Consider the following 24,516-nt stretch of genomic DNA (forward strand, 5'->3'; position numbering starts at 1 on the left):
TTTGCCATAGCTCGCTTCGTTTCCGAGATATTTGCAGATTTATCTCAAGGGAAGGGGCCTGACGGACATATTTCGAGATATTTCTTCTTCTTGTTGTTCTTCTTCTGCACAGCTAAGCTGGAAGTGGCATTTGCGGCTCGCACTAGTGCACAGTTATCTCAAAGAAAGGGGCCACGGTGTTTCTGTATCTCTATTATGTTGGTGCGTCTTCGGAACTTTTAAATATCTCGATATATCTCGAAAACTACGCTTCTGATCAAAAAATATCATAGAACGTAAATTGTAGGAAACATTATTCTCTACAAAAAAGATCTCTTAACATTTTGCCATAGCTCGCTTCGTTTCCGAGATATTTGCAGATTTATCTCAAGGGAAGGGGCCTGACGGACATATTTCGAGATATTTCTTCTTCTTGTTGTTCTTCTTCTGCACAGCTAAGCTGGAAGTGGCATTTGCGGCTCGCACTAGTGCACAGTTATCTCAAAGAAAGGGGCCACGGTGTTTCTGTGTCTCTATTATGTTGGTGCGTCTTCGGAACTTTTAAATATCTCGATATATCTCGAAACCTACGCTTCTGATCAAAAAATATCATAGAACGTAAATTGTAGGAAACATTATTCTCTACAAAAAAGGTCTCTTAACATTTTGCCATAGCTCGCTTCGTTTCCGCGATATTTGCAGATTCATCTCAAGGGAAGGGGTCTGACGGACATATTTCGAGATATTTCTTCTTCTTGTTGTTCTTCTTCTGCACAGCTAAGCTCGAAGTGGCATTTGCAGCTCGCAATAGTGCAGAGTTATCTCAAAGAAAGAGGCCACGGTGTTTCTGTACCTCTATTATGTTGGTGCAGCTTCGGAACTTTTAAATATCTTGATATATCTCGAGAACTACGCATCTGATCAAAAAATATCATCGAACATAAAAAGTAGGAAACTTAATTCTCTACAAAAAGGTCTGTTAACATTTTGCCATAGCTCGCTTCGTTTCCGAGATATTTGCAGATTTATCTCAAGGGAAGTGGCCTGACGGACATATTTCGAGATATTTCTTCTTCTTGTTGTTCTTCTTCTGCACAGCTAAGCTGGAAGTGGCATTTGCAGCTCGCAATAGTGCGGAGATATCTCAAAGAAAGGGGCCACGGTGTTTCTGTATCTCTATTATGTTGGTGCGGCTTTGGAACTTTTAAATATCTTGATATATCTCGAGAACTACGCGTCTGATCAAAAAATATCATAGAACATAAAAAGTAAGAAACATAATTCTCTACAAAAAAGGTCTCTTAACATTTTGCCATAGCTCGCTTCGTTTCCGAGATATTTGCAGATTTATCTCAAGGGAAGGGGCCTGACGGACATATTTCGAGATATTTCTTCTTCTTGTTGTTCTTCTTCTGCACAGCTAAGCTGGAAGTGGCATTTGCGGCTCGCACTAGTGCACAGTTATCTCAAAGAAAGGGGCCACGGTGTTTCTGTATCTCTATTATGTTGGTGCGGCTTCGGAACTTTTAAGTATCTCGATATATCTCGAAAACTACGCTTCTGATCAAAAAATATCATAGAACATAAATTGTAGCAAACATAATTCTCTACAAAAAACGTCTCTTAACATTTTGGCATAGCTCGCTTCGTTTCCGAGATATTTGCAGATTCAGATCAAAAGAACGGGCCTGACGGACATATTTCGAGATACTTCTTCTTCTTGTTGTTCTTCCTCTGCACAGCTAAGCTGGAAGTGGCATTTGCAGCTCGCAATAGTGCAGAGTTATCTCAAAGAAAGGGGCCACGGTGTTTCTGTATCTCTATTATGTTGGTGCGGCTTCGGAACTTTTAAATATCTTGATATATCTCGAGAACTACGCATCTGATCAAAAAATATCATAGAACATAAAAAGTAGGAAACTTAATTCTCTACAAAAAAGGTCTCTTAACATTTTGCCATAGCTCGCTTCGTTTCCGAGATATTTGCAGATTTATCTCAAGGGAAGGGGCCTGACGGACATATTTCGAGATATTTCTTCCTCTTGTTGTTCTTCTTCTGCACAGCTAAGCTGGAAGTGGCATTTGCAGCTCGCACTAGTGCAGAGTTATCTCAAAGAAAGGGGCCACGGTGTTTCTGTATCTCTATTATGTTGGTGCGGCTTCGGAACTTTTAAATATCTCGATATATCTCGAAAACTACGCTTCTGATCAAAAAATATCATAGAACATAAATTGTAGGAAACATAATTCTCTACAGAAAAGGTCTCTTAACATTTTGCCATAGCTCGCTTCGTTTCCGAGATATTTGCAGATTTATCTCAAGGGAAGGGGCCTGACGGACATATTTCGAGATATTTCTTCTTCTTGTTGTTCTTCTTCTGCACAGCTAAGCTGGAAGTGGCATTTACAGCTCGCAACAGTGCAGAGTTATCTCAAAGAAAGGGGCCACGGTGTTTCTGTATCTCTATTATGTTGGTGCGGCTTCGGAACTTTTAAATATCTTGATATATCTCGAGAACTACGCATCTGATCAAAAAATATGGTAGAACATGAAAAGTAGGAAACTTAATTCTCTACAAAACAGGTCTCTTAACATTTTGCCATAGCTCTCTTCGTTTCCGAGATATTTGCAGATTTATCTCAAGGGAAGGGGCCTGACGGACATATTTCGAGATATTTCTTCTTCTTGTTGTTCTTCTTCTGCACAGCTAAGCTGGAAGTGGCATTTGCAGCTCGCAATAGTGCAGAGTTATCTCAAAGAAAGGGGCCACGGTGTTTCTGTATCTCTATTATGTTGGTGCGGCTTCGGAACTTTTAAATATCTTGATATATCTCGAGAACTACGCGTCTGATCAAAAAATATCATAGAACATAAAAAGTAAGAAACATAATTCTCTACAAAAAAGGTCTCTTAACATTTTGCCATAGCTCGCTTCGTTTCCGCGATATTTGCAGATTCATCTCAAGGGAAGGGGTCTGACGGACATATTTCGAGATATTTCTTCTTCTTGTTGTTCTTCTTCTGCACAGCTAAGCTCGAAGTGGCATTTGCAGCTCGCAATAGTGCAGAGTTATCTCAAAGAAAGAGGCCACGGTGTTTCTGTACCTCTATTATGTTGGTGCAGCTTCGGAACTTTTAAATATCTTGATATATCTCGAGAACTACGCATCTGATCAAAAAATATCATCGAACATAAAAAGTAGGAAACTTAATTCTCTACAAAAAGGTCTCTTAACATTTTGCCATAGCTCGCTTCGTTTCCGAGATATTTGCAGATTTATCTCAAGGGAAGGGGCCTGACGGACATATTTCGAGATATTTCTTCTTCTTGTTGTTCTTCTTCTGCACAGCTAAGCTGGAAGTGGCATTTGCGGCTCGCACTAGTGCACAGTTATCTCAAAGAAAGGGGCCACGGTGTTTCTGTATCTCTATTATGTTGGTGCGTCTTCGGAACTTTTAAATATCTCGATATATCTCGAAAACTACGCTTCTGATCAAAAAATATCATAGAACGTAAATTGTAGGAAACATTATTCTCTACAAAAAAGATCTCTTAACATTTTGCCATAGCTCGCTTCGTTTCCGAGATATTTGCAGATTTATCTCAAGGGAAGGGGCCTGACGGACATATTTCGAGATATTTCTTCTTCTTGTTGTTCTTCTTCTGCACAGCTAAGCTGGAAGTGGCATTTGCGGCTCGCACTAGTGCACAGTTATCTCAAAGAAAGGGGCCACGGTGTTTCTGTGTCTCTATTATGTTGGTGCGTCTTCGGAACTTTTAAATATCTCGATATATCTCGAAACCTACGCTTCTGATCAAAAAATATCATAGAACGTAAATTGTAGGAAACATTATTCTCTACAAAAAAGGTCTCTTAACATTTTGCCATAGCTCGCTTCGTTTCCGCGATATTTGCAGATTCATCTCAAGGGAAGGGGTCTGACGGACATATTTCGAGATATTTCTTCTTCTTGTTGTTCTTCTTCTGCACAGCTAAGCTCGAAGTGGCATTTGCAGCTCGCAATAGTGCAGAGTTATCTCAAAGAAAGAGGCCACGGTGTTTCTGTACCTCTATTATGTTGGTGCAGCTTCGGAACTTTTAAATATCTTGATATATCTCGAGAACTACGCATCTGATCAAAAAATATCATCGAACATAAAAAGTAGGAAACTTAATTCTCTACAAAAAGGTCTGTTAACATTTTGCCATAGCTCGCTTCGTTTCCGAGATATTTGCAGATTTATCTCAAGGGAAGTGGCCTGACGGACATATTTCGAGATATTTCTTCTTCTTGTTGTTCTTCTTCTGCACAGCTAAGCTGGAAGTGGCATTTGCAGCTCGCAATAGTGCGGAGATATCTCAAAGAAAGGGGCCACGGTGTTTCTGTATCTCTATTATGTTGGTGCGGCTTTGGAACTTTTAAATATCTTGATATATCTCGAGAACTACGCGTCTGATCAAAAAATATCATAGAACATAAAAAGTAAGAAACATAATTCTCTACAAAAAAGGTCTCTTAACATTTTGCCATAGCTCGCTTCGTTTCCGAGATATTTGCAGATTTATCTCAAGGGAAGGGGCCTGACGGACATATTTCGAGATATTTCTTCTTCTTGTTGTTCTTCTTCTGCACAGCTAAGCTGGAAGTGGCATTTGCGGCTCGCACTAGTGCACAGTTATCTCAAAGAAAGGGGCCACGGTGTTTCTGTATCTCTATTATGTTGGTGCGGCTTCGGAACTTTTAAGTATCTCGATATATCTCGAAAACTACGCTTCTGATCAAAAAATATCATAGAACATAAATTGTAGCAAACATAATTCTCTACAAAAAACGTCTCTTAACATTTTGCCATAGCTCGCTTCGTTTCCGAGATATTTGCAGATTCAGCTCAAAGGAACTGGCCTGACGGACATATTTCGAGATATTTCTCCTTCTTGCTGTTCTTGCTCTGCACAGCTAAGCTGGAAGTGGCATTTGCAGCTCGCAATGGTGCAGAGTTATCTCAAAGAAAGGGGCCACGGTGTTTCTGTATCTCTATTATGTTGGTGCGGCTTCGGAACTTTTAAATATCTTGATATATCTCGAGAACTACGCATCTGATCAAAAAATATCATAGAACATAAAAAGTAGGAAACTTAATTCTCTACAAAAAAGGTCTCTTAACATTTTGCCATAGCTCGCTTCGTTTCCGAGATATTTGCATATTTATCTCAAGGGAAGGGGCCTGGCGGACATATTTCGAGATATTTCTTCTTCTTGTTGTTCTTCTTCTGCACAGCTAAGCTGGAAGTGGCATTTGCGGCTCGCACTAGTGCAGAGTTATCTCAAAGAAAGGGGCCACGGTGTTTCTGTATCTCTATTATGTTGGTGCGGCTTCGGAACTTTTAAATATCTTGATATATCTCGAGAACTACGCGTCTGATCAAAAAATATCATAGAACATAAAAAGTAAGAAACATAATTCTCTACAAAAAAGGTCTCTTAACATTTTGCCATAGCTCGCTTCGTTTCCGAGATATTGGCAGATTTATCTCAAGGGAAGGGGCCTGACGGACATATTTCGAGATATTTCTTCTTCTTGTTGTTCTTCTTCTGCACAGCTAAGCTGGAAGTGGCATTTGCGGCTCGCACTAGTGCACAGGTATCTCAAAGAAAGGGGCCACGGTGTTTCTGTATCTCTATTATGTTGGTGCGTCTTCGGAACTTTTAAATATCTCGATATATCTCGAAACCTACGCTTCTGATCAAAAAATATCATAGAACGTAAATTGTAGGAAACATTATTCTCTACAAAAAAGGTCTCTTAACATTTTGCCATAGCTCGCTTCGTTTCCGCGATATTTGCAGATTCATCTCAAGGGAAGGGGTCTGACGGACATATTTCGAGATATTTCTTCTTCTTGTTGTTCTTCTTCTGCACAGCTAAGCTCGAAGTGGCATCTGCAGCTCGCAATAGTGCAGAGTTATCTCAAAGAAAGAGGCCACGGTGTTTCTGTACCTCTATTATGTTGGTGCAGCTTCGGAACTTTTAAATATCTTGATATATCTCGAGAACTACGCATCTGATCAAAAAATATCATCGAACATAAAAAGTAGGAAACTTAATTCTCTACAAAAAGGTCTCTTAACATTTTGCCATAGCTCGCTTCGTTTCCGAGATATTTGCAGATTTATCTCAAGGGAAGTGGCCTGACGGACATATTTCGAGATATTTCTTCTTCTTGTTGTTCTTCTTCTGCACAGCTAAGCTGGAAGTGGCATTTGCAGCTCGCAATAGTGCAGAGTTATCTCAAAGAAAGGGGCCACGGTGTTTCTGTATCTCTATTATGTTGGTGCGGCTTCGGAACTTTTAAATATCTTGATATATCTCGAGAACTACGCATCTGATCAAAAAATATCATAGAACATGAAAAGTAGGAAACTTAATTCTCTACCAAAAAGGTCTCTTAAGATTTTGCCATAGCTCACTTCGTTTCCGAGATATTTGCAGATTTATCTCAAGGGAAGGGGCCTGACGGACATATTTCGAGATATTTCTTCTTCTTGTTGTTCTTCTTCTGCACAGCTAAGCTGGAAGTGGCATTTGCCCCTCGCACTAGTGCAGAGTTATCTCATCGAAAGGGGCCACGGTGTTTCTGTATCTCTATTATGTTGGTGCGGCTTCGGAACTTTTAAATATCTCGATATATCTCGAAAACTACGCTTCTGATCAAAAAATATCATAGAACATAAATTGTAGGAAGCATAATTCTCTACAAAAAAGGTCTCTTAACATTTTGCCATAGCTCGCTTCGTTTCCGAGATATTTGCAGATATATCTCAAGGGAAGGGGCCTGACGGACATATTTCGAGATATTTCTTCTTCTTGTTGTTCTTCTTCTGCACAGCTAAGCTGGAAGTGGCATTTACAGCTCGCAACAGTGCAGAGTTATCTCAAAGAAAGGGGCCACGGTGTTTCTGTATCTCTATTATGTTGGTGCGGCTTCGGAACTTTTAAATATCTTGATATATCTCGAGAACTACGCATCTGATCAAAAAATATCATAGAACATGAAAAGTAGGAAACTTAATTCTCTACAAAACAGGTCTCTTAACATTTTGCCATAGCTCTCTTCGTTTCCGAGATATTTGCAGACTTATCTCAAGGGAAGGGGCCTGGCGGACATATTTCGAGATATTTCTTCTTCTTGTTGTTCTTCTTCTGCACAGCTAAGCTGGAAGTGGCATTTGCAGCTCGCAATAGTTCAGAGTTATCTCAAAGAAAGGGGCCACGGTGTTTCTGTATCTCTATTATGTTGGTGCGGCTTCGGAACTTTTAAATATCTTGATATATCTCGAGAACTACGCATCTGATCAAAAAATATCATAGAACATGAAAAGCAGGAAACTTAATTCTCTACAAAAAAGGTCTCTTAACATTTTGCCATAGCTCTCTTCGTTTCCGAGATATTTGCAGATATATCTCAAGGGAAGGGGCCTGACGGACATATTTCGAGATATTTCTTCTTCTTGTTGTTCTTCTTCTGCACAGCTAAGCTGGATGTGGCATTTGCGGCTCGCACTAGTGCAGAGTTATCTCAATGAAAGGGGCCACGGTGTTTCTGTATCTCTATTATGTTGGTGCGGCTTCGGAACTTTTAAATATCTCGATATATCTCGAAAACTACGGTTCTGATCAAAAAATATCATAGAACCTAAATTGTAGAAAACATAATTCTCTACAAAAAAGGTCTCTTAAGATTTTGCCATAGCTCGCTTCGTTTCCGAGATATTTGCAGATATATCTCAAGGGAAGGGGCCTGACGGACATACTTCGAGATATTTCTTCTTCTTGTTGTTCTTCTTCTGCACAGCTAAGCTGGAAGTGGCATTTGCAGCCCGCAATAGTGCACAGTTATCTCAAAGAAAGGGGCCACGGTGTTTCTGTATCTCTATTATGTTGGTGCGGCTTCGGAACTTTTAAATATCTTGATATATCTCGAGAACTACGCGTCTGATCAAAAAATATCATAGAACATAAAAAGTAGGAAACTTAATTCTCTACAAAAAAGGTCTCTTAACATTTTGCCATAGCTCGCTTCGTTTCCGAGATATTTGCAGATTTATCTCACGGGAAGTGGCCTGACGGACATATTTCGAGATATTTCTTCTTCTTGTTGTTCTTCTTCTGCACAGCTAAGCTGGAAGTGGCATTTGCAGCTCGCAATAGTGCAGAGATATCTCAAAGAAAGGGGCCACGGTGTTTCTGTATCTCTATTATGTTGGTGCGGCTTCGGAACTTTTAAATATCTTGATATATCTCGAGAACTACGCATCTGATCAAAAAATATCATAGAACATAAAAAGGAAGAAACATAATTCTCTACAAAAAAGGTCTCTTAACATTTTGCCATAGCTCGCTTCGTTTCCGAGATATTTGCAGATTTATCTCAAGGGAAGGGGCCTGACGGACATATTTCGAGATATTTCTTCTACTTGTTGTTCTTCTTCTGCACAGCTAAGCTGGAAGTGGCATTTGCAGCTCGCAATAGTGCGGAGATATCTCAAAGAAAGGGGCCACGGTGTTTCTGTATCTCTATTATGTTGGTGCGGCTTCGGAACTTTTAAGTACCTCGATATATCTCGAAAAATACGCTTCTGATCAAAAAATATCATAGAACATAAATTGTAGGAAACATAATTCTCTACAAAAAACGTCTCTTAACATTTTGCCATAGCTCGCTTCGTTTCCGAGATATTTGCAGATTCAGCTCAAAGGAACTGGCCTGACGGACATATTTCGAGATATTTCTCCTTCTTGTTGTTCTTGCTCTGCACAGCTAAGCTGGAAGTGGCATTTGCAGCTCGCAATGGTGCAGAGTTATCTCAAAGAAAGGGGCCACGGTGTTTCTGTATCTCTATTATGTTGGTGCGGCTTCGGAACTTTTAAATATCTTGATATATCTCGAGAACTACGCATCTGATCAAAAAATATCATAGAACATAAAAAGTAGGAAACTTAATTCACTACAAAAAAGGTCTCTTAACATTTTGCCATAGCTCGCTTCGTTTCCGAGATATTTGCATATTTATCTCAAGGGAAGGGGCCTGACGGACATATTTCGAGATATTTCTTCTTCTTGTTGTTCTTCTTCTGCATAGCTAAGCTGGAAGTGGCATTTGCAGCTCGCAATAGTGCAGAGTTATCTCAAAGAAAGGGGCCACGGTGTTTCTGTATCTCTATTATGTTGGTGCGGCTTCGGAACTTTTAAATATCTTGATATATCTCGAGAACTACGCATCTGATCAAAAAATATCATAGAACATGAAAAGTAGGAAACTTAATTCTCTACCAAAAAGGTCTCTTAACATTTTGCCATAGCTCTCTTCGTTTCCGAGATATTTGCAGATTTATCTCAAGGGAAGGGGCCTGACGGACATATTTCGAGATATTTCTTCTTCTTGTTGTTCTTCTTCTGCACAGCTAAGCTGGAAGTGGCATTTGCCCCTCGCACTAGTGCAGAGTTATCTCAACGAAAGGGGCCACGGTGTTTCTGTATCTCTATTATGTTGGTGCGGCTTCGGAACTTTTAAATATCTCGATATATCTCGAAAACTACGCTTCTGATCAAAAAATATCATAGAACATAAATTGTCGGAAGCATAATTCTCTACAAAAAAGGTCTCTTAACATTTTGCCATAGCTCGCTTCGTTTCCGAGATATTTGCAGATATATCTCAAGGGAAGGGGCCTGACGGACATATTTCGAGATATTTCTTCTTCTTGTTGTTCTTCTTCTGCACAGCTAAGCTGGAAGTGGCATTTACAGCTCGCAACAGTGCAGAGTTATCTCAAAGAAAGGGGCCACGGTGTTTCTGTATCTCTATTATGTTGGTGCGGCTTCGGAACTTTTAAATATCTTGATATATCTCGAGAACTACGCATCTGATCAAAAAATATCATACAACATGAAAAGTAGGAACCTTAATTCTCTACAAAACAGGTCTCTTAACATTTTGCCATAGCTCTCTTCGTTTCCGAGATATTTGCAGACTTATCTCAAGGGAAGGGGCCTGGCGGACATATTTCGAGATATTTCTTCTTCTTGTTGTTCTTCTTCTGCACAGCTAAGCTGGAAGTGGCATTTGCAGCTCGCAATAGTTCAGAGTTATCTCAAAGAAAGGGGCCACGGTGTTTCTGTATCTCTATTATGTTGGTGCGGCTTCGGAACTTTTAAATATCTTGATATATCTCGAGAACTACGCATCTGATCAAAAAATATCATAGAACATGAAAAGCAGGAAACTTAATTCTCTACAAAAAAGGTCTCTTAACATTTTGCCATAGCTCTCTTCGTTTCCGAGATATTTGCAGATTTATCTCAAGGGAAGGGGCCTGACGGACATATTTCGAGATATTTCTTCTTCTTGTTGTTCTTCTTCTGCACAGCTAAGCTGGAAGTGGCATTTGCAGCTCGCAATAGTGCGGAGATATCTCAAAGAAAGGGGCCACGGTGTTTCTGTATCTCTATTATGTTGGTGCGGCTTCGGAACTTTTAAGTATCTCGATATATCTCGAAAACTACGCTTCTGATCAAAAAATATCATAGAACATAAATTGTAGGAAACATAATTCTCTACAAAAAACGTCTCTTAACATTTTGCCATAGCTCGCTTCGTTTCCGAGATATTTGCAGATTCAGCTCAAAGGAACTGGCCTGACGGACATATTTCGAGATATTTCTCCTTCTTGTTGTTCTTGCTCTGCACAGCTAAGCTGGAAGTGGCATTTGCAGCTCGCAATGGTGCAGAGTTATCTCAAAGAAAGGGGCCACGGTGTTTCTGTATCTCTATTATGTTGGTGCGGCTTCGGAACTTTTAAATATCTTGATATATCTCGAGAACTACGCATCTGATCAAAAAATATCATAGAACATAAAAAGTAGGAAACTTAATTCACTACAAAAAAGGTCTCTTAACATTTTGCCATAGCTCGCTTCGTTTCCGAGATATTTGCATATTTATCTCAAGGGAAGGGGCCTGACGGACATATTTCGAGATATTTCTTCTTCTTGTTGTTCTTCTTCTGCATAGCTAAGCTGGAAGTGGCATTTGCAGCTCGCAATAGTGCAGAGTTATCTCAAAGAAAGGGGCCACGGTGTTTCTGTATCTCTATTATGTTGGTGCGGCTTCGGAACTTTTAAATATCTTGATATATCTCGAGAACTACGCATCTGATCAAAAAATATCATAGAACATGAAAAGTAGGAAACTTAATTCTCTACCAAAAAGGTCTCTTAACATTTTGCCATAGCTCTCTTCGTTTCCGAGATATTTGCAGATTTATCTCAAGGGAAGGGGCCTGACGGACATATTTCGAGATATTTCTTCTTCTTGTTGTTCTTCTTCTGCACAGCTAAGCTGGAAGTGGCATTTGCGGCTCGCACTAGTGCAGAGTTATCTCAATGAAAGGGGCCACGGTGTTTCTGTATCTCTATTATGTTGGTGCGGCTTCGGAACTTTTAAATATCTCGATATATCTCGAAAACTACGCTTCTGATCAAAAAATATCATAGAACCTAAATTGTAGGAAACATAATTCTCTACAAAAAAGGTCTCTTAAGATTTTGCCATAGCTCGCTTCGTTTCCGAGATATTTGCAGATTTATCTCAAGGGAAGGGGCCTGACGGACATAAATCGAGATATTTCTTCTTCTTGTTGTTCTTCTTCTGCACAGCTAAGCTGGAAGTGGCATTTGCCCCTCGCACTAGTGCAGAGTTATCTCAACGAAAGGGGCCACGGTGTTTCTGTATCTCTATTATGTTGGTGCGGCTTCGGAACTTTTAAATATCTCGATATATCTCGAAAACTACGCTTCTGATCAAAAAATATCATAGAACATAAATTGTCGGAAGCATAATTCTCTACAAAAAAGGTCTCTTAACATTTTGCCATAGCTCGCTTCGTTTCCGAGATATTTGCAGATATATCTCAAGGGAAGGGGCCTGACGGACATATTTCGAGATATTTCTTCTTCTTGTTGTTCTTCTTCTGCACAGCTAAGCTGGAAGTGGCATTTACAGCTCGCAACAGTGCAGAGTTATCTCAAAGAAAGGGGCCACGGTGTTTCTGTATCTCTATTATGTTGGTGCGGCTTCGGAACTTTTAAATATCTTGATATATCTCGAGAACTACGCATCTGATCAAAAAATATCATAGAACATGAAAAGTAGGAAACTTAATTCTCTACAAAACAGGTCTCTTAACATTTTGCCATAGCTCTCTTCGTTTCCGAGATATTTGCAGACTTATCTCAAGGGAAGGGGCCTGGCGGACATATTTCGAGATATTTCTTCTTCTTGTTGTTCTTCTTCTGCACAGCTAAGCTGGAAGTGGCATTTGCAGCTCGCAATAGTTCAGAGTTATCTCAAAGAAAGGGGCCACGGTGTTTCTGTATCTCTATTATGTTGGTGCGGCTTCGGAACTTTTAAATATCTTGATATATCTCGAGAACTACGCATCTGATCAAAAAATATCATAGAACATGAAAAGCAGGAAACTTAATTCTCTACAAAAAAGGTCTCTTAACATTTTGCCATAACTCTCTTCGTTTCCGAGATATTTGCAGATTTATCTCAAGGGAAGGGGCCTGACGGACATATTTCGAGATATTTCTTCTTCTTGTTGTTCTTCTTCTGCACAGCTAAGCTGGAAGTGGCATTTGCAGCTCGCAATAGTGCGGAGATATCTCAAAGAAAGGGGCCACGGTGTTTCTGTATCTCTATTATGTTGGTGCGGCTTCGGAACTTTTAAGTATCTCGATATATCTCGAAAACTACGCTTCTGATCAAAAAATATCATAGAACATAAATTGTAGGAAACATAATTCTCTACAAAAAAGGTCTCTTAACATTTTGCCATAGCTCTCTTCGTTTCCGAGATATTTGCAGATTTATCTCAAGGGAAGGGGCCTGACGGACATATTTCGAGATATTTCTTCTTCTTGTTGTTCTTCTTCTGCACAGCTAAGCTGGAAGTGGCATTTGCGGCTCGCACTAGTGCAGAGTTATCTCAATGAAAGGGGCCACGGTGTTTCTGTATCTCTATTATGTTGGTGCGGCTTCGGAACTTTTAAATATCTCGATATATCTCGAAAACTACGCTTCTGATCAAAAAATATCATAGAACCTAAATTGTAGGAAACATAATTCTCTACAAAAAAGGTCTCTTAAGATTTTGCCATAGCTCGCTTCGTTTCCGAGATATTTGCAGATATATCTCAAGGGAAGGGGCCTGACGGACATATTTCGAGATATTTCTTCTTCTTGTTGTTCTTCTTCTGCACAGCTAAGCTGGAAGTGGCATTTGCAGCCCGCAATAGTGCACAGTTATCTCAAAGAAAAGGGCCACGGTGTTTCTGTATCTCTATTATGTTGGTGCGGCTTCGGAACTTTTAAATATCTTAATATATCTCGAGAACTACGCGTCTGATCAAAAAATATCATAGAACATAAAAAGTAGGAAACTTAATTCTCTACAAAAAAGGTCTCTTAACATTTTGCCATAGCTCGCTTCGTTTCCGAGATATTTGCAGATTTATCTCAAGGGAAGGGGCCTGACGGACATATTTCGAGATATTTCTTCTACTTGTTGTTCTTCTTCTGCACAGCTAAGCTGGAAGTGGCATTTGCGGCTCGCACTAGTGCACAGTTATCTCAAAGAAAGGGGCCACGGTGTTTCTGTATCTCTATTCTGTTGGTGCGGCTTCGGAACTTTTAAATATCTTCATATATCTCGAGAACTACGCATCTGATCAAAAAATATCATAGAACATAAAAAGTAGGAAACTTAATTCTCTACAAAAAAGGTCTCTTAACATCTTGCCATAGCTAGCTTCGTTTCCGAGATATTTGCAGATTTATCTCAAGGGAAGGGCCCTAACGAACATATTCCGAGATATTTCTTCTTCTTGTTGTTCTTCTTCTGCACAGCTAAACTGGAAGTGGCATTTCGAGCTCGCAATAGTGCAGAGTTATCTCAAAGAAAGGGGCCACGGTGTTTCTGTATCTCTATTATGTTGGTGCGGCTTCGGAACTTTTAAATATCTTGATATATCTCGAGAACTACGCATCTGATCAAAAAATATTATAGAACATAAAAAGTAGGAAACTTAATTCTCTACAAAAAAGGTCTCTTAACATTTTGCCATAGCTCGCTTCGTTTCCGAGATATTTGCAGATTTATCTCAAGGGAAGGGGCCTAACGGACATACTTCGAGATATTTCTTCTTCTTGTTGTTCTTCTTCTGCACAGCTAAGCTGGAAGTGGCATTTGCGGCTCGCACTAGTGCAGAGTTATCTCAAAGAAAGGGGCCACGGTGTTTCTGTATCTCTATTATGTTGGTGTGGTTTCGGAACTTTTAAATATCTTGATATATCTCGAGAACTACGCTTCTGATCAAAAAATATCATAGAACATAAATTGTAGGAAACATAATTCTCTACAAAAAACGTCTCTTAACATTTTGCCATAGCTCGCTTCGTTTCCGAGATATTTGCAGATTCAACTCAAAGGAACTGGCCTGACGGACATATTTCGAGATATTTCTTCTTCTTGTTGTTCTTCCTCTGCACAGCTAAGCTGGAAGTGGCATTTGCAGCTCGCAATAGTGCAGAGTTATCTCAAAGAAAGGGGCCACGGTGTTTCTGTATCGCTATTATGTTGGTGCGGCTTCGGAACTTTTAAATATCTTGATATATCTCGAGAACTACGCATCTGATCAAAAAATATCATAGAACATAAAAAGTAGGAAACTTAATTCTCTACAAAAAAGGTCTCTTAACATTTTGCCATAGCTCGCTTCGTTTCCGAGATATTTGCAGATTTATCTCAAGGGAAGGGGCCTGACGGCATATTTCGAGATATTTCTTCTTCTTGTTGTTCTTCTTCTGCACAGTTAAGCTGGAAGTGGCATTTGCGGCTCGCACTAGTGCAGAGTTATCTCAACGAAAGGGGCCACGGTGTTTCTGTATCTCTATTATGTTGGTGCGGCTTCGGAACTTTTAAATATCTTGATATATCTCGAGAACTACGCGTCCGATCAAAAAATATCATAGAACATAAAAAGTAGGAAACTTAATTCTCTACAAAAACGGTTTCTTAACATTTTGCCATAGCTCGCTTCGTTTCCGAGATATTTGCAGATATATTTCAAGGGAAGGGGCCTGACGGACATATTTCGAGATATTTCTTCTTCTTGTTGTTCTTCTTCTGCACAGCTAAGCTGGAAGTGGCATTTGCGGCTCGCACTAGTGCAGAGTTATCTCAAAGAAAGGGGCCACGGTGTTTCTGTATCTCTATTATGTTGGTGCGGTTTCGGAACTTTTAAATATCTTGATATATCTCGAGAACTACGCTTCTGATCAAAAAATATCATAGAACATAAATTGTAGGAAACATAATTCTCTACAAAAAACGTCTCTTAACATTTTGCCATAGCTCGCTTCGTTTCCGAGATATTTGCAGATTCAACTCAAAGGAACTGGCCTGACGGACATATTTCGAGATATTTCTTCTTCTTGTTGTTCTTCCTCTGCACAGCTAAGCTGGAAGTGGCATTTGCGGCTCGCACTAGTGCAGAGTTATCTCAAAGAAAGGGGCCACGGTGTTTCTGTATCTCTATTATGTTGGTGCGGTTTCGGAACTTTTAAATATCTTGATATATCTCGAGAACTACGCTTCTGATCAAAAAATATCATAGAACATAAATTGTAGGAAACATAATTCTCTACAAAAAACGTCTCTTAACATTTTGCCATAGCTCGCTTTGTTTCCGAGATATTTGCAGATTCAACTCAAAGGAACTGGCCTGACGGACATATTTCGAGATATTTCTTCTTCTTGTTGTTCTTCCTCTGCACAGCTAAGCTGGAAGTGGCATTTGCAGCTCGCAATAGTGCAGAGTTATCTCAAAGAAAGGGGCCACGGTGTTTCTGTATCGCTATTATGTTGGTGCGGCTTCGGAACTTTTAAATATCTTGATATATCTCGAGAACTACGCATCTGATCAAAAAATATCATAGAACATAAAAAGTAGGAAACTTAATTCTCTACAAAAAAGGTCTCTTAACATTTTGTGATAGCTCGCTTCGTTTCCGAGATATTTGCAGATTTATCTCAAGGGAAGGGGCCTGACGGACATATTTCGAGATATTTCTTCTTCTTGTTGTTCTTCTTCTGCACAGTTAAGCTGGAAGTGGCATTTGCGGCTCGCACTAGTGCAGAGTTATCTCAATGAAAGGGGCCACGGTGTTTCTGTATCTCTATTATGTTGGTGCGGCTTCGGAACTTTTAAATATCTCGATATATCTCGAAAACTACGCTTCTGATCAAAAAATATCATAGAACCTAAATTGTAGGAAACATAATTCTCTACAAAAAAGGTCTCTTAACATTTTGCCATAGCTCGCTTCGTTTCCGAGATATTTGCAGATATATCTCAAGGGAAGGGGCCTGACGGACATATTTCGAGATATTTCTTCTACTTGTTGTTCTTCTTCTGCACAGCTAAGCTGGAAGTGGCATTTGCGGCTCGCACTAGTGCACAGTTATCTCAAAGAAAGGGGCCACGGTGTTTCTGTATCTCTATTATGTTGGTGCGGCTTCGGAACTTTTAAGTATCTCGATATATCTCGAAAACTACGCTTCTGATCAAAAAATATCATAGAACATACATTGTAGGAAACATAATTCTCTACAAAAAATGTCTCTTAACATTTTGCCATAGCTCGCTTCGTTTCCGAGATATTTGCAGATATATTTCAAGGGAAGGGGCCTGACGGACATATTTCGATATATTTCTTCTTCTTGTTGTTCTTCTTCTGCACAGCTAAGCTGGAAGTGGCATTTGCGGCTCGCACTAGTGCAGAGTTATCTCAAAGAAAGGGGCCACGGTGTTTCTGTATCTCTATTATGTTGGTGCGGCTTCGGAACTTTTAAATATCTCGATATATCTCGAAAACTACGCTTCTGATCAAAAAATATCATAGAACATAGATTGTAGGAAACATAATTCTCTACAAAAAACGTCTCTTAACATTTTGCCATTGCTCGCTTCGTTTCCGAGATATGTGCAGATTTATCTCAAGGGAAGGGGCCTGACGGACATATTTCGAGATATTTCTTCTTCTTGTTGTTCTTCTTCTGCACAGCTAAGCTGGAAGTGGCATTTGCAGCTCGCAATAGTGCAGAGTTACCTCAAAGAAAGGGGCCACGGTGTTTCTGTATCTCTATTATCTTGGTGCCGCTTCGGAACTTTTAAATATCTGGATATATCTCGAGAACTACGCATCTGATCAAAAAATATCATAGAACATAAAAAGTAGGAAACTTAATTCTCTACAAAAAAGGTCTCTTAACATTTTGCAATAGCTCGCTTAGTTTCCGAGATATTTGCCGATTTATCTCAATGGAAGGGGCCTGACGGGCATATTTCGAGATATTTCTTCTTCTTGTTGTTCTTCTTCTGCACAGCTAAGCTGGAAGTGGCATTTGCAGCCCGCAATAGTGCACAGTTATCTCAAAGAAAAGGGCCACGGTGTTTCTGTATCTCTATTATGTTGGTGCGGCTTCGGAACTTTTAAATATCTTAATATATCTCGAGAACTACGCGTCTGATCAAAAAATATCATAGAACATAAAAAGTAGGAAACTTAATTCTCTACAAAAAAGGTCTCTTAACATTTTGCCATAGCTCGCTTCGTTTCCGAGATATTTGCAGATTTATCTCAAGGGAAGGGGCCTGACGGACATATTTCGAGATATTTCTTCTACTTGTTGTTCTTCTTCTGCACAGCTAAGCTGGAAGTGGCATTTGCGGCTCGCACTAGTGCACAGTTATCTCAAAGAAAGGGGCCACGGTGTTTCTGTATCTCTATTCTGTTGGTGCGGCTTCGGAACTTTTAAATATCTTCATATATCTCGAGAACTACGCATCTGATCAAAAAATATCATAGAACATAAAAAGTAGGAAACTTAATTCTCTACAAAAAAGGTCTCTTAACATCTTGCCATAGCTAGCTTCGTTTCCGAGATATTTGCAGATTTATCTCAAGGGAAGGGCCCTAACGAACATATTCCGAGATATTTCTTCTTCTTGTTGTTCTTCTTCTGCACAGCTAAACTGGAAGTGGCATTTCGAGCTCGCAATAGTGCAGAGTTATCTCAAAGAAAGGGGCCACGGTGTTTCTGTATCTCTATTATGTTGGTGCGGCTTCGGAACTTTTAAATATCTTGATATATCTCGAGAACTACGCATCTGATCAAAAAATATTATAGAACATAAAAAGTAGGAAACTTAATTCTCTACAAAAAAGGTCTCTTAACATTTTGCCATAGCTCGCTTCGTTTCCGAGATATTTGCAGATTTATCTCAAGGGAAGGGGCCTAACGGACATACTTCGAGATATTTCTTCTTCTTGTTGTTCTTCTTCTGCACAGCTAAGCTGGAAGTGGCATTTGCGGCTCGCACTAGTGCAGAGTTATCTCAAAGAAAGGGGCCACGGTGTTTCTGTATCTCTATTATGTTGGTGTGGTTTCGGAACTTTTAAATATCTTGATATATCTCGAGAACTACGCTTCTGATCAAAAAATATCATAGAACATAAATTGTAGGAAACATAATTCTCTACAAAAAACGTCTCTTAACATTTTGCCATAGCTCGCTTCGTTTCCGAGATATTTGCAGATTCAACTCAAAGGAACTGGCCTGACGGACATATTTCGAGATATTTCTTCTTCTTGTTGTTCTTCCTCTGCACAGCTAAGCTGGAAGTGGCATTTGCAGCTCGCAATAGTGCAGAGTTATCTCAAAGAAAGGGGCCACGGTGTTTCTGTATCGCTATTATGTTGGTGCGGCTTCGGAACTTTTAAATATCTTGATATATCTCGAGAACTACGCATCTGATCAAAAAATATCATAGAACATAAAAAGTAGGAAACTTAATTCTCTACAAAAAAGGTCTCTTAACATTTTGCCATAGCTCGCTTCGTTTCCGAGATATTTGCAGATTTATCTCAAGGGAAGGGGCCTGACGGCATATTTCGAGATATTTCTTCTTCTTGTTGTTCTTCTTCTGCACAGTTAAGCTGGAAGTGGCATTTGCGGCTCGCACTAGTGCAGAGTTATCTCAACGAAAGGGGCCACGGTGTTTCTGTATCTCTATTATGTTGGTGCGGCTTCGGAACTTTTAAATATCTTGATATATCTCGAGAACTACGCGTCCGATCAAAAAATATCATAGAACATAAAAAGTAGGAAACTTAATTCTCTACAAAAACGGTTTCTTAACATTTTGCCATAGCTCGCTTCGTTTCCGAGATATTTGCAGATATATTTCAAGGGAAGGGGCCTGACGGACATATTTCGAGATATTTCTTCTTCTTGTTGTTCTTCTTCTGCACAGCTAAGCTGGAAGTGGCATTTGCGGCTCGCACTAGTGCAGAGTTATCTCAAAGAAAGGGGCCACGGTGTTTCTGTATCTCTATTATGTTGGTGCGGTTTCGGAACTTTTAAATATCTTGATATATCTCGAGAACTACGCTTCTGATCAAAAAATATCATAGAACATAAATTGTAGGAAACATAATTCTCTACAAAAAACGTCTCTTAACATTTTGCCATAGCTCGCTTCGTTTCCGAGATATTTGCAGATTCAACTCAAAGGAACTGGCCTGACGGACATATTTCGAGATATTTCTTCTTCTTGTTGTTCTTCCTCTGCACAGCTAAGCTGGAAGTGGCATTTGCAGCTCGCAATAGTGCAGAGTTATCTCAAAGAAAGGGGCCACGGTGTTTCTGTATCGCTATTATGTTGGTGCGGCTTCGGAACTTTTAAATATCTTGATATATCTCGAGAACTACGCATCTGATCAAAAAATATCATAGAACATAAAAAGTAGGAAACTTAATTCTCTACAAAAAAGGTCTCTTAACATTTTGCCATAGCTCGCTTCGTTTCCGAGATATTTGCAGATTTATCTCAAGGGAAGGGGCCTAACGGACATACTTCGAGATATTTCTTCTTCTTGTTGTTCTTCTTCTGCACAGCTAAGCTGGAAGTGGCATTTGCGGCTCGCACTAGTGCAGAGTTATCTCAAAGAAAGGGGCCACGGTGTTTCTGTATCTCTATTATGTTGGTGCGGTTTCGGAACTTTTAAATATCTTGATATATCTCGAGAACTACGCTTCTGATCAAAAAATATCATAGAACATAAATTGTAGGAAACATAATTCTCTACAAAAAACGTCTCTTAACATTTTGCCATAGCTCGCTTTGTTTCCGAGATATTTGCAGATTCAACTCAAAGGAACTGGCCTGACGGACATATTTCGAGATATTTCTTCTTCTTGTTGTTCTTCCTCTGCACAGCTAAGCTGGAAGTGGCATTTGCAGCTCGCAATAGTGCAGAGTTATCTCAAAGAAAGGGGCCACGGTGTTTCTGTATCGCTATTATGTTGGTGCGGCTTCGGAACTTTTAAATATCTTGATATATCTCGAGAACTACGCATCTGATCAAAAAATATCATAGAACATAAAAAGTAGGAAACTTAATTCTCTACAAAAAAGGTCTCTTAACATTTTGTCATAGCTCGCTTCGTTTCCGAGATATTTGCAGATTTATCTCAAGGGAAGGGGCCTGACGGACATATTTCGAGATATTTCTTCTTCTTGTTGTTCTTCTTCTGCACAGTTAAGCTGGAAGTGGCATTTGCGGCTCGCACTAGTGCAGAGTTATCTCAATGAAAGGGGCCACGGTGTTTCTGTATCTCTATTATGTTGGTGCGGCTTCGGAACTTTTAAATATCTCGATATATCTCGAAAACTACGCTTCTGATCAAAAAATATCATAGAACCTAAATTGTAGGAAACATAATTCTCTACAAAAAAGGTCTCTTAACATTTTGCCATAGCTCGCTTCGTTTCCGAGATATTTGCAGATATATCTCAAGGGAAGGGGCCTGACGGACATATTTCGAGATATTTCTTCTACTTGTTGTTCTTCTTCTGCACAGCTAAGCTGGAAGTGGCATTTGCGGCTCGCACTAGTGCACAGTTATCTCAAAGAAAGGGGCCACGGTGTTTCTGTATCTCTATTATGTTGGTGCGGCTTCGGAACTTTTAAGTATCTCGATATATCTCGAAAACTACGCTTCTGATCAAAAAATATCATAGAACATACATTGTAGGAAACATAATTCTCTACAAAAAATGTCTCTTAACATTTTGCCATAGCTCGCTTCGTTTCCGAGATATTTGCAGATATATTTCAAGGGAAGGGGCCTGACGGACATATTTCGATATATTTCTTCTTCTTGTTGTTCTTCTTCTGCACAGCTAAGCTGGAAGTGGCATTTGCGGCTCGCACTAGTGCAGAGTTATCTCAAAGAATGGGGCCACGGTGTTTCTGTATCTCTATTATGTTGGTGCGGCTTCGGAACTTTTAAATATCTCGATATATCTCGAAAACTACGCTTCTGATCAAAAAATATCATAGAACATAGATTGTAGGAAACATAATTCTCTACAAAAAACGTCTCTTAACATTTTGCCATTGCTCGCTTCGTTTCCGAGATATGTGCAGATTTATCTCAAGGGAAGGGGCCTGACGGACATATTTCGAGATATTTCTTCTTCTTGTTGTTCTTCTTCTGCACAGCTAAGCTGGAAGTGGCATTTGCAGCTCGCAATAGTGCAGAGTTACCTCAAAGAAAGGGGCCACGGTGTTTCTGTATCTCTATTATCTTGGTGCCGCTTCGGAACTTTTAAATATCTGGATATATCTCGAGAACTACGCATCTGATCAAAAAATATCATAGAACATAAAAAGTAGGAAACTTAATTCTCTACAAAAAAGGTCTCTTAACATTTTGCCATAGCTCGCTTAGTTTCCGAGATATTTGCCGATTTATCTCAATGGAAGGGGCCTGACGGGCATATTTCGAGATATTTCTTCTTCTTGTTGTTCTTCTTCTGCACAGCTAAGCTGGAAGTGGCATTTGCAGCTCGCAATAGTGCAGAGTTATCTCAAAGAAAGAGGCCACGGTGTTTCTGTACCTCTATTATGTGGGTGCAGCTTCGGAACTTTTAAATATCTTGATATATCTCGAGAACTACGCATCTGATCAAAAAATATCATCGAACATAAAAAGTAGGAAACTTAATTCTCTACAAAAAAGGTCTCTTAACATTTTGCCATAGCTCGCTTCGTTTCCGAGATATTTGCAGATTTATCTCAAGGGAAGTGGCCTGACGGACATATTTCGAGATATTTCTTCTTCTTGTTGTTCTTCTTCTGCACAGCTAAGCTGGAAGCGGCATTTGCGGCTCGCACTAGTGCAGAGTTATCTCAAAGAAAGGGGCCACGGTGTTTCTGTATCTCTATTATGTTGGTGCGGCTTCGGAACTTTTAAATATCTTGATATATCTCGAGAACTACGCCTCTGATCGAAAAATATCATAGAACATAAAAAGTAGGAAACTTAATTCTCTACAAAAAAGGTCTCTTAACATTTTCCCATAGCTGGCATCGTTTCCGAGATATTTGCAGATTTAGCTCAAGGGAAGGGGCCTGACGGACATATTCCGAGATATTTCTTCTTCTTGTTGTTCCTCTTCTGCACAGCTAAGCTGGAAGTGGCATTTGCAGGTCGCAATAGTGCAGAGTTATCTCAAAGAAAGGGGCCACGGTGTTTCTGTATCTCTATTATGTTGGTGCGGCTTCGGAACTTTTAAATATCTTGATATATCTCGAGAACTACGCATCTGATCAAAAAATATCATAGAACATAAAAAGTAGGAAACTTAATTCTCTACAAAAAAGGTCTCTTAACATTTTGCCATAGCTCGCTTGGTTTCCGAGATATTTGCAGATTTATCTCAAGGGAAGGGGCCCAACGGACATATTTCGAGATATTTCTTCTTCTTGTTGTTCTTCTTCTGCACAGCTAAACTGGAAGTGGCATTTCCAGCTCGCAATAGTGCAGAGTTATCTCAAAGAAAGGGGCCACGGTGTTTCTGTATCTCTATTATGTTAGTGCGGCTTCGGAACTTTTAAATATCTTGATATATCTCGAGAACTACGCATCTGATCAAAAAATATCATACTACATAAAAAGTAGGAAACTTAATTCTCTACAAGAAAGGTCTCTAAACATTTTGCCATAGCTCGCTTCGTTTCCGAGATATTTGCAGATTTATCTCAAGGGAAGGGGCCTGACGGACATATTTTGAGATATTTCTTCTTCTTGTTGTTCTTCTTCTGCACAGCTAAGCTGGAAGTGGCATTTGCAGCTCGCAATAGTGCAGAGTTATCTCAAAGAAAGGGGCCACGGTGTTTCTGTATCTCTATTATGTTGGTGCGGCTTCGGAACTTTTAAATATCTTGATATATCTCGAGAACTACGCGTCTGATCAAAAAATATCATAGAAGATAAAAAGTAGGAAACTTAATTCTCTACAAAAACGGTCTCTTAACATTTTGCCATAGCTCGCTTCGTTTCCGAGATATTTGCAGATATATCTCAAGGGAAGGGGCCTGACGGACATATTTCGAGATATTTCTTCTTCTTGTTGTTCTTCTTCTGCACAGCTAAGCTGGAAGTGGCATTTGCGGCTCGCACTAGTGCACAGTTATCTCAAAGAAAGGGGCCACGGTGTTTCTGTATCTCTATTATGTTGGTGCGTCTTCGGAACTTTTAAATATCTCGATATATCTCGAAAACTACGCTTCTGATCAAAAAATATCATAGAACATAAATTGTAGGAAACATAATTCTCTACAAAAAACGTCTCTTAACATTCTGCCATAGCTCGCTTCGTTTCCGAGATATTTGCAGATTCAGCTCAAAGGAACTGGCCTGACGGACATATTTCGAGATATTTCTTCTTCTTGTTGTTCTTCCTCTGCACAGCTAAGCTGGAAGTGGCATTTGCAGCTCGCAATAGTGCAGAGTTATCTCAAAGAAAGGGGCCACGGTGTTTCTGTATCTCTATTATGTTGGTGCGGCTTCGGAACTTTTAAATATCTTGATATATCTCGAGAACTACGCATCTGATCAAAAAATATCATAGAACATAAAAAGTAGGAAACTTAATTCTCTACAAAAAAGGTCTCTTAACATTTTGCCATACCTCGCTTGGTTTCCGAGATATTTGCAGATTTATCTCAAGGGAAGGGGCCTAACGGACATATTTCGAGATATTTCTTCTTCTTGTTGTTCTTCTTCTGCACAGCTAAACTGGAAGTGGCATTTCCAGCTCGCAATAGTGCAGAGTTATCTCAAAGGAAGGGGCCACGGTGTTTCTGTATCTCTATTATGTTGGTGCGGCTTCGGAACTTTTAAATATCTTGATATGTCTCGAGAACTACGCATCTGATCAAAAAATATCATACTACATAAAAAGTAGGAAACTTAATTCTCTACAAGCAAGGTCTCTAAACATTTTGCCATAGCTCGCTTCGTTTCCGAGATATTTGCAGATTTATCTCAAGG

The sequence above is a fragment of the Osmia lignaria genome, unplaced genomic scaffold (assembly GCF_051020975.1).
Source record: "Osmia lignaria lignaria isolate PbOS001 unplaced genomic scaffold, iyOsmLign1 scaffold0001, whole genome shotgun sequence".
Taxonomy (NCBI): domain Eukaryota; kingdom Metazoa; phylum Arthropoda; class Insecta; order Hymenoptera; family Megachilidae; genus Osmia; species Osmia lignaria.